This window comes from Adiantum capillus-veneris, chromosome 27 (assembly GCF_014529385.1).
Source record: "Adiantum capillus-veneris isolate H3 chromosome 27, ASM1452938v2, whole genome shotgun sequence".
In the NCBI taxonomy this organism is placed as follows: Eukaryota; Viridiplantae; Streptophyta; class Polypodiopsida; order Polypodiales; family Pteridaceae; genus Adiantum; species Adiantum capillus-veneris.
This window is the reverse complement of record NC_140957.1, coordinates 58,515,783-58,527,957: the sequence shown is the minus strand read 5'-3', so window position 1 is coordinate 58,527,957 and position 12,175 is coordinate 58,515,783. Positions and strand designations below refer to the sequence as shown.

General features: G+C 40.5%; 1 pseudogene across 1 annotated transcript; it reads right to left on the bottom strand.

Annotated features, from left to right (window-relative positions):
* Positions 1-4,281: 4,281 nt before the first annotated feature.
* On the bottom strand, positions 4,282-6,399 carry LOC147422045 (cytochrome P450 72A397-like; annotated as a pseudogene). Its single transcript, XR_015186744.1, has 3 exons — positions 6,046-6,399; positions 5,558-5,949; positions 4,282-5,342 (listed from the first exon to the last, which is right to left on the bottom strand). The product of XR_015186744.1 is annotated as a cytochrome P450 72A397-like (transcript).
* Between the last annotated feature and the right edge of the window lie 5,776 nt (positions 6,400-12,175).

Here is a 12,175-nt window from a genome sequence, read left to right as displayed (position 1 = left end):
AAGCAATCGAAGGACAACTTTTGAATTTAGAAATGCAGAATAGCTAATTTATTTGAATTCAAATTTTCCCCCCAGAATCAAATTTAAAATCTAGTGGGCAAAACCATATCATGTAACATATCTACGAAAAGAGCTTAAATCGGAGATCATATGTAGGACTTATGAAAGGTCGAAAATCATAAAGTTGTCCATCTCCTTTTTTGGGAGGGAAAGTGCATCCTTTGACCACTCTTACACCTCTCTTACACACCCACCATTCTTGCACACATGACCTGCATCTATTTGTCAAAATTTTAATCACCTCCATAATCTTATGGAAAATAAAGAGGCCCTCCTAGACCCCATATTATTCCTAATGATCCCTTTATATGTGAGATTACTGGTTATAAACCTCTTAGGCCTTAGGTAGGGCAAAAGCCCTGTCAAAGTTAATAAAAATAAATCACTAAAATTGACTTATTAATAAACTTGACCAAGACGAAGTTTCAGGATGAAATTGTCGCACATCTGTCCACTTGAAAATTTGATTGAGCGGGGAACGGCTCATTGGATTCCTCTAACCCAAAACTACGATATTTCACATCCATGCATCTTTAATTGTTGTGCTTATGCACTCGATACATGGCCCTCCTGGAAGCTCGCCCACATGCAATCAAAAGTAATTTTTTAAAAGATATGATGATCCATTGGGAGTCAAAGCATATCGCCTCTACCAACGTTATGCTCGTTGATTTCTACATAGCCATTCAATGGCTTTTCATGAGGAGAAGATTCTGCAAGCACCATCATTCCCGCTCACATGCCGTGCTTACACACCTTGTCTTGGCGTCCTCTCCCACTGATACAGGCATTCGTCATAGTACCTGTGCTTTGCCGCTATTCTTGACAAAGAACAGGTTGAGGAGAAACTCCGGCACTAGTCATGGCCTAGCTATTCTAGGCTTATTGTTGATGACTAGCTTCTCCTCCAAGATCAAACACAAGTGGATCAATTCACAAGCAGATTTAGAGATTTTCTCATGTAGGAAAACGGACTCCTTTTGAGTGCTTTTCATACAATGCATAACATCATGAGCTTCTGCTCGAGAGGCAAAGCATACCTAGCTAGGTATGCGGCGCCTCCCTCACAGAAGCTCATGATGTTGAGATAAGTCACACTGTGGGAAATATTGTGAGAATATGTCCAAAACTTCTTATGAATTATCAATTACCAATTATCAATTCCTAAAGAAGCTCTTTGCTAATGGTTTTTATCTTTGGATTATGTTCGTACATACAAGAATTAGGATGATTTCCTGACCAAATCTTTTCCAGAACCAAAGCAACACACATCCTACATCGTATTGTCTCTCCACCCATAGTTGTCAATGCTGCCTAGCTTAGCTTGTTGAATCCACCCTTGAGGGGGGTGGATTAGATTCACTTAGATTTAGATCTAGTTAGATTCTCCTACTTTTAGTCACCTACCCTGGATCAATGGGATCTACTTCTCCTTATTCAATAGTGAATTTAGTTTAGCGAGTAGAAGCATAGACTACAATTGCTCAGGGATCTCCAATCCGAAATGACAGGTGCTCATCAATAAGAGCTTGCTAGTTATCAAGAAACTTAGCAATGGCTTCACTTTTTTACAGGTTGGTGTTTACAAGTCTCTTGATTAGGGAGACTTGATAGATGAGGTCAGTATTGCCAAATGGCTTGAGCGTTGGTAAGATTTCTTACCATTTACACTTTCCTGTCATGGTAGTGTTGTATGAGCTCAACTTGAGCACTTATATCTTGGGCTTTCCGTATGCCTCAAATTAGCCCTGAGTTGCTCATTCTTTGGGTGGCTCAAGCACAAGGGCCGACCTCGAGATAATATACCCAAGACGGTGTTGCTTCAGTTAGAGCTCCATCCATAGCTTCTAGATTTCGTAATTTGTACCATTAAGCTTACCTCTGGTGTGGCGAGGCTTGTAAGAAGTAGCGAAAGCAGATGAAGAAGCTATGTCAGCCATTTCAAGGTTCAAGATTCCTTGGAATGGAGAGGTTGGCTAGAGAAAGCAAGTAGGGGCTCTAGAGTGAAGGTTAATGAAGATTAGTGAAGCTCTAATACCGTGTGAAAACTAATCTACTTAACCTCGACAATAATAAAAAGATAACTGAAAGAGAATGTTAAAGGTTGAGACAAATACTGGAATAGAACACACCAAGACTAAATTCACTAATGAATTGAAATGAGAGAGTACAATGTGCTTATATACAACATGAGAGATGAAATAGGCGTGATTGTCCTGGGACGACTTTTAGGTGACTATGGTCTAGGAGAAGTAGATCCCATTGATCTAGGGTGAGTGACTAAAGTAGGTGAATCTAACTTGATCTGAATCTAAATCTAATCCACCATTACATTCCAACAAAAAATGTTCGCTTGATGCTATTCTTTTGGTCCTTAGATGTTCCATTGGTCCTTAGACACGGTATACTATGAGGTATCTAGGGACAGTGCAACAGGATCCTTCCAATGGTGATATTAGAGCATAGTACTCAGATCGATAGGATCTCGGCACACATTCACAAGAAGTTTTGGACAAATTCTCACAATATTTCCCACATTGTGACTTATCTCAACATCATGAGCTTCTGTGAGGGAGGCGTCGCATACCTAGCTAGGTACGATTGGGGGTAGGGGACCGCCGGCCCGGTAGGTACGATTGGGGGCAGGGGACCCACGGCCCTCCCAGATAGGTATGCGGTGCCTCTTGAGCAGAAGCTCATGATGTTATGCATTGTGACTCCGTTTTCCTACATGAGAAAATCTCTAAATCTTCTTGTGATTGTAGATGCCAACTTTTGCCATTATATAGACTATACACAAATGTGCAATGGTGGGTTCTTAGTATTGCATGTGTATAGACCGCTCTGTCCACAATGCTTTGCTCACAACCGGGGAGCACAGGTGTTGGCCCGGCCCAATCATCATCACCACCAAAACATGGCAATTCAAATCCTTAACTACATGTGAGCTAACTCAAATCCCCCTGTAACAATCTGTTAGCTTGTTCTCATTCAAGGGAGAGTGGCTATGTTGTTAGCTTGCTCTCATTCAAGAGAGAGTGGCTCTATAGGACAATGATTTTTTGTACTATGAGGCTGGCTACAATAGAAAACAACATGTAGCATCACTTCTTTTTTGCCACACATGCAAATTTGTGTATAATTTCATCTTACTTTCCTGGTATGTAGCTATCACAAGAAGTTTTGGACAAATTCTCACAATAATTCCCACATTGTGACTTACCTCAACATCATGAGCTTCTGTGAGGGAGGCACCGCATGCCTAGCTAGGTACGATTGGGGGCAGGGGACCGCCGGCCCGGTGGGGGGTCCGGTGGTCCCCTACCCCCAATCGTACCTAGCTAGGTATGTGGTGCCTCTCGAGCAAAAGCTCATGCTGTTATTCACTGCATGAAAAACACTGGAAAAGACTCCGTTTTCCTACATGAGAAAATTTCTAAATCTTCTTGTGTATATGGGCAACTCTTGCCAAATTCACATGTTGTAAAACCAAACCTGTCTCTCTTTTTTGGCGTAGAGTTGTGTAACAGGATGAATAGTCTTTACTCCCACAATAGTCATGTCCCTTGAACCTATTCAAAAATGATAAACCTCACGGTATTCTCGAGCATCCCAAAAGAGGCGAAGTTAACTTTTTGGCCTTGCCCATGCATTTTGAACCAAAACCGGTTCATCTAGTGGTAGTTTGTCATTGGGCTCCAAGTCAGAAAGTATCTTGAAGGTTATTATTATAAGAGCTCGATAACAACATGGGTTAGTAGGGCTAGTGTTTACTAAATAAATGCATATCCACGTTTTCCTCCACAAATGTAGAAGACGCTCACAAACCCCACTAGCATTTTGAAAAATGAGGGGAATAAGCTATCTTTAGGTAGCGAAAAGCTCTCCTTGAATGCAGGCTAGCCATCTCCAATCAAATATCTTTCATGATTTCCTTGAAAATAAAAAATCCAACCCTTTTCATCTACTACTATGAGTGCAACCCTATGCAATGCTTCACCCAACTTGCCTGCACTAACCCATGGTGCAAATCCGACTCTAAGCAAGCCAAAAAAGAGTCCAATTTTTGAGATTTCCAAAAGTGTGTGAGTTTGGGACAAATTTTTTCTTCGCCCATCAGGTATTAAAATTCCATCTCTTTGTTTGTCATCATTTAGAAAGTTTCTTCTTAATTAGGCCTTTGCTTTTTGTTTGAGCAATGAGAAGAGACCTAGCATTGACTAGCCTTTTGAGTATTGGCTACAATTACTTTGAAAATTTTATTTTTTTGTGAATTAGATCAAGAACCACTCATCACAAATCAAATATTGATAAGGATTTCATCATAGTTAAGGTTGAAATCATAATTACCCTTTTCCTGTCTATTTATGTCATTGGATTGTCCAAGGAGCATCTCGTTCACATTTGCATATCTTCCAATTAGGGCCCTCCGTCCATTCTCAAAGCTTGGCTGGCTGAACTCTCTCTTTCTGGTCTTTTCTTGCATCCTCATTCATGCCTGTGATTGCAAGCATCCCTTGCAAATACATATGCATCCCACATAACATCCAACTCTGATGGTGCATGATCTTCGCAAGGACGAAAGGTACCTACCATCCACGGTCAAGGGAGCACGAAGGCAGCACTACTAGTCCTGCAAGCAGGCATCGGTTGAAAACGCTGAAAGGATACTAGACAGTGGATTGGTAGGGGACACCATCCGCATACAAGGAACCTTCACTTTCATCATATTACAACAAAGGAGCTTTTTAGTGCACCTATACAGTCTATCCCTATACATGCTGCAGACATGCAGGTCATGGACACTCTATCCCTATCTTGCTCTATCCTTGCACTATGTACATGCTATCACGTCACTGCAGACTTTCAAACACTATGGGCATTCCAAACTGCGGTCTCGTAGTAAGGACAACAGTGGGGGCATGTACATACTGATTAGACAACTGGAAATGATATCGTTGCAGAATAGTTGCAAGCACCATCTTGGTGTCGATGCTGGCAAATAACTGGCCAATACAATTCCTTGGCCCATATGAGAATGGCAAATATGCCCCGGGCACCTTACACGCCTTCAAGGAGCCCTGTTCAAATCGCTCTGGATGGAATTCCGTTGCATCTGGTCCCCAATATCGCTCATCATGATGCCATGCTATTATTGGCACTACAATCACTGTGCCTGCTGGTGCTAATGTCTGCCCCAACTTCATGTCCTGGTCAGCCTCCCTAAAAATTGCAGGAACTGGAGGATACAACCGTAAAGTCTCATTCATCACCATACCAACCTACATAAGATCAAGAACAAGACTTAGCATGTCCATAGTAACTATGCTCATGTGTGCATGTACGGATATTCTCACCCACCCCCTTGGAACACGACTTAGCATGTCCGCCATAATTATGCTCATGTGTGCATGTGAGGATATTTACACTCATCCCCTTGGAACATGACTCCAAACTCAAGTCTACATATGAACAGATTCAGTGCATTGTAACTTACAAGCTTCAAATGGTTCAATGCATCTGCTGTCGGCAGCTCTGTCTTTCCGCAAACCTCAAATACCTCCTCTCGAAGTCGCTCTTGCCACTCGGGATGGGTTGCCAATAGAAAAAAACATGAACGTTAGGAGTGTAGCAGTCGTCTCATGCCCAGCAAAGAAGAAAGTCGTGCACTCATCAATGAGCTCATCCAGTCCCATGCTCAAACTCTTTTGGTTTCCAAGCAGCTCCCCTTTGTTGGCTGCCAACATTAAGCCAAGCAGATCATCGCCATATCCATCCCCTCTCACTATGTCACCCAATTCCATACGCTTTCGAATGATTTGGCCCAGCACCTCACGGATTTTAGAGTTCAGGTTTTTCCGATAGCGGTTTCGTGAAGTGGGGAGAAACCTGCACCACAAATTCAAGCAGTCTAAAACTTCTGCACTAAAAACTAAGATGCACCTACAAGTCAAAATAGAGGAAAGACAACGATGACCATCTTACCGCGAACCCGGAATGTAAAGAGATGCTTTCAGCTTTCCAATCAGGTCTTGCTGTTTGTGCTGCAACTCAAACACTAACTTGCCTTCTGCGAAACTGCTCCCAAAAGCTGTGTGTGCAATAATGTCAGCTGTCAAGTTTCTGAACTCTTCAGCAACATCGATGGCCTCTTTTCCTTCCACATGACAACCCCATTTATTTGTCATCTCAACTGTCAATCTCCCCATTATAGGTGCCGTAGCCTAAACTTGAGAAAGAACGCTTCAAATATTAGAACTCCCCTTTCGAGAGGAGGGTGTGTGTGTGTGTGTGTGAGAGGACACGCATGCTTGCAAGCTCATGCCTGAACATATGCCTTATGGATTACTGCCTTATGCAAGATAAGGATTTGTAGGTATGTACCAAAAACACATGTATCTGTACATACATGCATACGCATTTACACAAACACACACACACACACACACACAAAGTATTGATGGGCACCCATTTTAAAATGTGCACATACATATATGCATGTGTATACACACAAATTTACCTGTGCTTTAATATATATACATTTATAACATGTATACATAGTGCCAATGTACATGTGTGTGTATACATAGTGTGAGTGTATGTGTGTGTACATGCGCACAAAAGGGGTTACCTTCAACTTCTCGAGGAAGAAGGCAGGGTTTGCGCCGGTGCTATGCCCATTTCTCGCCGTGCAATGCAACAAGACCATTTCCTATCAAGTCTCGGCTATCAAGCCTACCACGAGGCTTTCTGAAATGGCCAGATTTAGTTGACAATAGTTCTTTGGCCTGCTCCGAACCTTTCATAGTATATCGAGCTTGAAAGCCAAACCAATAGGCAAAATGCTCACTTGTGAACAAATTGTGGTGCCCCAAAGGACAAAATAAATGACAGAGAATATGAACCAAAGCTCGACAAAAATTCACAAGGCATATGCCATGTAGTAACCAAGAGATTTCCTCATATAAGCAAGCATACTAACAACAGAACACAAGGCCCTAAATCCATCCTAACAATGATAGAAACTTTTATCCTCCGCGTCTGCATTCTATTCAATAACCAAGAGATTTCTTCGTATAAGTAAGCTTATTGATAACAGAACACATGGCACATGTAATCACTATCACGGACCAAGAGATTGCCTCATCTAATCAAGCATACCGACCATACGGTCCCTATATCCATCCCCTTGGTAATAACAAAGTTTACCATCCTCATCTGTGTTCTATTCAAATTTGACAACTGCCAAGATCGCATGTGAGAACCATGTCATAAAGCATGCCAAATAGTAACCAGGCGATGTCCTCATGTAAGCAAACATCCGAACAGCCTACAGATAAATGCAAGAATATATTGCCAACCATCATCTTCCCCGTCTTGCATTTAATTCATATTTAATAACTAAGCACACATCACTCAAACTTCTGAAAAATGAAGAAGTAAGATTACCATAAATTGGATACCATTGGTACAAGTGAGGCAGGAGGCGAGGTGCAACCGCATGGGATATCCTAGGCATGGGCTAGGAGCGCACCTTTGCATGGATGGCAGCAAACTCTGGCATGTTTCCGTATCGAAAGGGCCGAGGAAAGCACCTCACACCTTGCGCCTCCAAGATCCGTCGGACCCGCTGTACGTGCAGTCACTTGGTGAAGAGGGTATGGAAGGCGTAGAACAAAGGTCCGCCCAGCAGCACCACCAGCAGTGCCACTGCCACAGCTCTGTATTGCAGCTCTGAAAGGGCAAGCACCTTCATCATCATCATCATTACTCAAGAATTCAAAGCAGGGGCAGCAGGAGCTCTCTCTCTCTCTCTCTATAATATATATATATATATATATATATATATATATATATATATATATATATATATATATATAAACTAACATAATATGGCGGAAGGGGGAGCTCTTTACACGTGTCAAAATCTGCGATATGAAGGCTAAACTCCAAAACTGAGAGAAGCCTCTCTCCACACGATAAAGAGGAATAGAGAAAGAGAGAGAGAGAGGCTGGCCGTACTAGTATATATATATATATTAATATGTGTGCTCTTGGAGAGTCTTTTTTACTACATAAAGAGTTCTTAGGAATTTTGGTGCAATTGTGGACCATTGGATAAAGCTTGTTGATTAGTGCTCATGGCAAAAAACTTTCTTTTAAGTCTTTGCTAGAGGTGTTGACATTTGTGTGCCTTTCTCTTTAAAGAAGGCCATTGAATATTGGGTCACACACAATCTTTCTCATCCCCTTTAATCTTTTCTTTTCTCGATTTGTTACAAGGCTTCTAAGTGGTTTTTCAAACATTATTTTTTATGTTTCTGAAATATATTGTAGTCTAAATAGTTTATTGTTACACTTTTTTAAAGACACATAATATTTTATTGTGATAACAAATATTTTAAAAAATTAGTGTCACTTTCTTGTTTTCTCTCACAAAAAGAAACTTTTCTTATTAAATTCTTCTCATAGCCTTATGTAGGCCATAGTGAACTCTCACGTTGTTCTTGGGTTGGAGAAACGTATGTCTCTCTCTCTCTCTACCTCCTCTCCCTTTCACTTTGGCGGCGTGTTGGCAATGTGATATTGACTCAAAGCAAAAGGTTTTTCTATGGACCCACCTCAGAGATTGGTTGAAAATGTGTAGATTAGAGAGTGTGTATTAAGGGTGTTTACACATTCCATATACCCACTCGTCCACCATATCTTCATACATCAATCGGGCAAAGGGACGTGTTACACTGTGAAGCGTCCGCTAAACTATTTATAAATAAAGAACAATACCTTTTTTGTAGTGTGAGGGGGTACTATTGGCTAGAGAGTGTGCCTTTTAGCTGGAGAGTCCCGTAGACAAATGTTTGGCAGAACGGGAAGCTAGTGGATGAGGGGTTGAAGCCCTCCAAAAGTTTGGCATCCCCTTTTTTGCGGATCAAATAATTGAAAGGCTCGTAGCCGCCAATTCATGAGACGACCCCGAATCAAAAATATGGCAGGCGCTTAAATGGCAGTGTGTAAACTGCTTAAAATGTGACCTATGAGACCAAAAGTTATAACCAAACCAAAATTGGAGCACACTTATTATACGCAAGACATGCCAAAATGGGTACAAAAAATATCAAAGGCTAGAAAAAGGTCACATCCAATAAGCAACATGAAAGCCAGAGCAAGAGGAGCTTTGCTCTACATTGGTAGGCGCTCACACACCAAGCAAGGCTGGATGCGATGTGAGAGCATAGCAACCAAGCAGAATGCGAGTATCCCAACACACCCACAAATGTTCTCAGCCTCTCCCACACATACACACACACACACATACATTGCACTCAGGACTCACGAAGATGCTCCATTGTTCCCTTCTCAGCTCTTTGCGACACCCTCCCTCTTAAGCCTTGTTAGTATTTAGTGACATGATTTTTATAGGAGTCAAACAATACCTATTAAGCTTGCTATTTTTCAGTGACATGATTTTTATGGGAGTCAAACAATGTCTCTTCACAATCAAATGGACAAATCCTCTCTCTCTCTCTCTCTCTCTCTCTCTCTCTCTCTCTCTCTCTCTCTTAGGTCTTAAGTTTAAGCTCATATAGGTCTATGAGATCTCTTGGTATATGGATGCTCTGAAAGGATTAAATTTTTTTGAAGTATCTCCCGAGTTCATTTTGAGCTATTCGTCGCAAGAAAGGTTTCGTTTTCTCCAACGGTGTTGCAAGTAAGCTTTATCTCTCTATCTATCTCTCTCTCTCTCTCTCTCTCTCTCTCTCTCTCTCTCTCTCTCTCTCTCTCATGTATTCTTGAGCTTGCGTTTCCAAACGCAGCCTCAATAGGGACAGTGAGAAGAACTATAAGACATTGGGAACTAGCATATGCACATATCTACCCAAGCATGCCTAATATAGGCCCTTGGTGATATCTTCGTAAGAACACTAATGTTTTTCACAATGGCATCCCTCACAGATCCAGTTGTCCATTTGACCGAAACACGGTTCTACAAAAGGTTCAATTAAATCAAGAAGAACATCTCGATTTTTCACATTGTTGTCCCTTTGCAATCGTTTTGTGTAATTGGTCTATATCTATTAACCTATATCCATTATAGTGTATAAACTCTATTTATAATTCACTAGAGTATTTTAAATGAGTTACCACAACTAAGAGGTGTCTAAAGGAATATTTCTTCTCAACTTTTCATGAAAGTAACATGAAGAAATAACTCAGAAGGAAAGATTCAGTCCTTGACTTCTTATCATTTCTCATCAATAAACAACCCCACCATAATTGGTGATCTGTAGAAAACCATACACAAAGCATGAATAGAATTAAACAAGTCATCACATGCTTAGCACTTTGTAAGCAAACTCCAACTAGAGAAATAAAAATTCCCAATGGATTGCTTCGCCTCATCATATCCTTTACCACCAATACATTAATACTTGTAAACTACATATTCCCCTCTAGATTAGTGGTAGTATTGATATTGAGTTGTTTCTCCCTAACCGTTTACAGACAGTCTTCCAAAAATGACTAGTAAACTTGAAACACAATTACTCGCAACATTGTTGAGCAATTAAAAATGTTATGAACAACCAACTTGGTTAACTTTAGAGATTGAATAATAATTTCAGTGGCAAAAAATTGTCGGAGACAAGTAAGACTTGTGAAGCTTAACTGCTGTTGAATAAAATTTATGGTTGGTTGTTTGTGTGAATATATTGTTATTGAAAATGTTTCATTGTTTGTGCATAGATGTGATTTATATTTCACATTCTATTATGGTCAAACTTTTTAGCAAGGCTTGCAAGTGATTGCAGTAAGGCGTATTTAGTTTTGCAAAAAAAAAAACGTATTTAGTTTCTTTTCAGGACTATATACTCTCCTCTTTCATATGTGCTATGAGCATTATATACACCATAAGAATGGCAATTATAGTCATGAAAAAGTAGATTTAGATCAGTTTTTCAACTAAATGCATGCACACTAGGTGTTATGGGCCCTAGTGTTTAGTAAATGCTAATTTGGAGCGATATGCAACTTCATGAAATTGATAGCTTATGAAACATACCGCACTTTATGTGCAATATTTTTAAGAGATTCATTGTAGATAAGCTTATTAAACTTTGTATAGTTTGCTTTGGGAGATATGTATGCCCCCGGGGGGGGGGGGGGGGGGGTGTGGTGTGGGGGTGGGTTTGTTATTTAAGGATGGGTGTCCAAAAATTAAGGTTTCTTTAATTTATTGGAAACATTCTTTTTCTGGCTTCAAGGGAAAAGTCAAGGCATTGTGACAGTTCCAATGAAGGGAGGAGATAAGCATTGAAACAAAAGAGTGATAAAATCACGAGGCCTGCCACACTAAACTAGAGACACAATGGAGTTAATGGAGAAAAGAAATTAAGAAAATATCTTCTTCATTTACAACAACAATTGGAATCAAAAGGGACATGGCTAAGAGCAAAGCTATACCCTATGTGTGTGGATAGTTTTATGCACAAATAGAATGATGTAGTAGCACACTTATTTTAGTTTTCAACAAGAAGGAATCCTCCCTTGCATAGGTTGAAGTTTTTTAAACACCTGGACTCGACGACACTACAATCATCCCATCAAGAGAACACCATCACCAGTCTATATTTTATTGATGCTCGAGAGATAGTTGGAGAGATGATGAAGGAGACCTTTGCAACCTTGCTTGGCAGGCAAATTTTATGTCTACACTTTATGTTGTAGCCTTCCAAACAGATGGACCATGTAGAGAGGACATTATATCTAAGCTAAAATCAACAATACAATTACAAGACACCATAAATATGAATTTTCTTCCAAGGGTACAACTAAAGCTGGTTAGTAAGTTTCAAGCTTCATACAAATATACCCACGCATTGAGGTCCAAATTTAATGTCTGCCCTACAAAGGGTATGTCCCACATCATTGTGGGTGCCTCAATACATGAAATCTGGTACCAACTGGCTGATTTTCCTGTGAAATTTTTTTGTGGATTTCAAAAAAAGGAAGGGAAGCATGCTTTCTCATTTTGCATGCTAATCTATAGAAGCTAAAATGATTGCAACAACTTCTTTATAGGCAATTGCCTACCAAAGGCTTCGTCAATGAGTAACTG